Raw genomic sequence first — 3,940 nt, forward strand, 5'->3', positions numbered from 1 at the left:
TGGAATAAAAAAAATAAACGTAATTAAAAATTTTTAAATAAATAAGTAAAAGATCACCGTACCAGGAAATTCTCAATTACCCTAACCTCATGTTTTCATTAAAAATACTTAGAATTCTGTACTTTTACCAAAAAAAAGTGACTGTACACGAGAAACACTATAGATTCAAACAGGTTACAACTCTCTGAACAAACTCTGCATAAGACATTTTCTCCTTCAGGCTACCCCAAAATCAAATGACGCAAAGTTTGTAGAATCCATAAAGTGACAACAAAAATGGACATTTGCTTTTCTGTCTTTAAGCTATGACAAAAGCGACCAGCAGAAACCCATTATCATCCGTGCTTTCATCACTGCCGAACCCTGAGCTCTTCCACTGCGCCAGGCATTACGCCAAATACCTTTGCAAAGAGGAGCTAAGAACAGTCAGGTGCAATCATTGTATCATTATTTCACTTTGGGCATGACAAAACTCAGGTTTAAGTAAGTTCAATCATCTACAGAAGACAACACAGCTAGTAAGTGGCAGGGCCAAGTCCCAGACCCAAGTTTTTCACCATCGCATCACACTTCCAAGTCTGGGCTGAAAACAAGGGATGCGGCATCTACGTCTGAGAACGTTCCTCTCAAAGTAATTCAGAGAATTTGATTTGAAGCATGAAGGACGACCAACCTTTGGTAGCCTGTTAACAACCCGTGCATAGGCTATCCAGGCAGGGGGCCCCACAAAGCAGAGAGCTGGCATAGGACATTCCCCGCCATCTTGGTCACCCCGTCCAGCACAAGCTGGCAGCGATCCAGACCAAGAGCTACCGTGTGGAACTTTCCCCTTGAAGACATAGACATGCCACCCCTCCCCTCCCACGTGCCTACAAAGAGGTAAAACAGACACTACATATCCAGAATCCTTGCTTAAAGCATTTGGCCTCAAAGAACTCAGAACATTAGAAAGTTTTCTACTGTATTAGTTAGCTGTGGATACAATACTGCTATGTAACAAAGGGATCAACACAAAACTCAGTGATATGACAAAACGCATCTATTACCACATTTACAGACCGGGGGGTGAGCTATTTGTCTGACTTCCCAGGCCCGTTCACCAGCCCTGACTGGAGAGAAAGCAGCTATCTGGGCACATTCTCTTTACCAAAGAGGTCAGATGCTACTGAAGACAAACAGGAACACGTGACACCTTATTATGTCAAAGCTCAGAATTTGCACCCTGTCAATTATAGCCACGCTCTCCTGGCCAGAAAAGTCCGTGGTCATGCCTAAAATAAATCAACGGGGCAGAAATATGTGTTTGCCCCACAGATGATAGAATGGGGAATACAAGGTGACCAACAATCCAAGTTACCATGTCCAGTCATTTGAAAACTAGATAAAAGCAGTTTCTGAGTCACTGTCTCCTTTGTTGATTCTCTATCTTCAGTGATGCTAATCTCACAGCTGGAATCCCTTTCACCTCTCCTTCCCCTGGTAAGTCCTTGTTTCTCTTCTTCTAGAACCCAAAGTCACCTGGTAAGCCCCTGGTTCTCCCCTGCGAGATCATGCTCAAACGTCACCTGCTAAAATTCCTGGTCCTCCTCTGTGAGATCATGTCACCTGCTAAGTTCCTGGTCCTCCTCTACAAGATCACGCTCACACATCACCCCACTTCACAAGCCTTTCCTAAACCCACCGTGTCAACTGCATGTGGATGCCAACACCGTGACTTGCCATTAAGGAGACGCACCCAGATGCACAGTTTAAGTATTTTAGGTAGGTTTTCTTTTTTTCTTTCCTTTTCTGTTTTTCTTTTTATTCTCTCTTCCTCCCCCACCTCCTCCCTCTCCCCCTCCTCTCCTCCTTCCCTTCCTCCCCCTTCCTCCATCCCCTTCTTCTCTCTTCCTTCTCCCCTTCGTCTCCCTTCCTTCTCCCCTTCCTTTCCCGTCCTTTTACCCTCCTTCTTCCCTTCCTCTTTCTTCCTTCTTCCCTTCCTCTCCCCTCATCCTTCCCTTCCTCTCCCCTCCTCCTTCCCCTTCCTCTCCCCTCCTTCCCCTTCCTCTCCCCTCCTTCCCCATCCTCTCTCCTTCTTTCCTTCCTCCCCTCCTCTCTCCCTTTCCTCTCCTCCTCCTTCCCTTCCTCCTTCTTCCCTTCCTCCCCCCTCCTTCTTCCCTTCCTCTCCCCTCCCCCATCCCCTTTATCTCTCTTCCTTCTCCCCTTCTTCCCTCTTCTTCCCTCTCCTTCTCCCCTTCCTCTCTCCTTCTTTCCTTCCTCCCCTCCTCTCTCCCTTTCCTCTCCTCCTCCTTCCCTTCCTCTCCCCTCCTCCTTTCCTTCCTCTCCCCTCCTCCTTTCCTTCCTATCCCCTCTTCCATCCCCTTCCTCTCTCTTCTTTCTCCCTTTCCTCCCCCCTCCTTCTCCCCTTCTTCCCCTTCCTTCTTCCCTACTTCTCCCCTTCCTCTTTCCTTCTTTCCTTCCTCCCCTCCTCTCTCCCTTTCCTCTCCTCCTCCTTCCCTTCCTCTCCTCCTCCTTCCCTTCCTCTCCTCCTCCTTCCCTTCCTCTCCTCCTCCTTCTCCCCTTTCTGTCCTCCTCTTTCTCCCCTTCCTCTCCTCCTCCTTCCCCTTCCTCTCCTCCCTTTCTCCCTTTTGTTCTTTCTTTACTAATAACCTTGAAACAGACGTCATTACTAGTATTTCTCACTATATTTCTGGTTCTCTTCATTCAGGGCACATGATACAACTACCAGGATTAATTCTCTATTCCTGGAATTTAACCGTGATCACGTGATTTGTGTCGCCCGAAGAAATGTGTGCAAAGTGAGTGCCTCTTTCTGGCAGACACCTTTCAGAGCCAGTGGACCACCCCATCTTCCCATGCAGCAGTGGTGGGGCTTCCCTGGACTCAAGGTCCCCAGACAAGGACGACAGGGAGCAGGGAACCCCGGGGACCTGTGGCACATGGGATGCATGACTAGAAAACATGACTGCTATCTCACGACATTAAGACACGGGATCGTCACCGCAGCATAACCTCGGCTATCCTGCATGACAGTCATTATCAGAGTCATATTCCTATCAGAAGTTCCCGAGACATCACGACATAACGTTATTTCCATGGGGGCACTGTGGACTACTATAACACTGGTGCTCATACAGCACTGTGAGCATACAAAATAGTTTGAAATGCAGCAGTGAGCAAAGGTTTGAGGAAAAATATTTCAATTTTTAAAATTATCACATTTAATAATCACTAACATACAAATATGGTCACAAAAAATTAACACCCCCAAATTAAATTTTAAGCGACTTGTTAGAAACATCACATGAACATTTTGGTAAAATGTTTTTAGATAACTAATTTTAAATAGATGTGTTTTTATGTCAGCTGAGTTTAGGTGAAAGGATTTATTATCTCCATTTCTTGTTACTTACTGTCCCTATACTCCGTGTAAGAAGCAGATATCCCGTTTTATAATGAGCTAACTGACTTCACCTCAGCAATTCATTTATGGCAAGACAGTAAATGAATCCAGGGTGATATCTATTTGGAAATGTTTTGGAGCTGGTAATCCCTGGATTCACTATAAAATATACTGATTATTCCAAATAATACAAAGTGCAGGCTAATAAACAGTTAAACATATATTAATGTCTTCAACATTGAGCTGCCACTGGTTTAAACAGAATGCCTATGGATTTCAGCTTCTGTATAATCATGCCTCTCTCTCTCTCTCTCTCTCTATATATATATATATATACATATATTTATATATATATATATACACAATGTGTATATATACACATATATACACATATACATATATATATAAATAAACTCATACACAATGTCCATATATATATATATGATATACATATATGATACACACACACACACACACACACATATATATGGACATTGTGTATGAGTCCGTCCTTACAGAATATCAGTAGCAGTAAAA

General features: G+C 44.2%; 1 long non-coding RNA gene across 1 annotated transcript; it reads left to right on the forward strand.

Moving 5' to 3' along the window:
* Positions 1–315: 315 nt before the first annotated feature.
* LOC125910635 (uncharacterized) lies at positions 316–3,624 on the forward strand. The gene is made up of 2 exons (XR_007454134.1): positions 316–1,761; positions 2,708–3,624. It is a non-coding gene; the product is annotated as an uncharacterized LOC125910635 (long non-coding RNA).
* The last annotated feature ends 316 nt before the right edge of the window (positions 3,625–3,940 follow it).

This window comes from Panthera uncia, chromosome D1, assembly GCF_023721935.1.
Source record: "Panthera uncia isolate 11264 chromosome D1, Puncia_PCG_1.0, whole genome shotgun sequence".
NCBI classification, from domain to species: domain Eukaryota; kingdom Metazoa; phylum Chordata; class Mammalia; order Carnivora; family Felidae; genus Panthera; species Panthera uncia.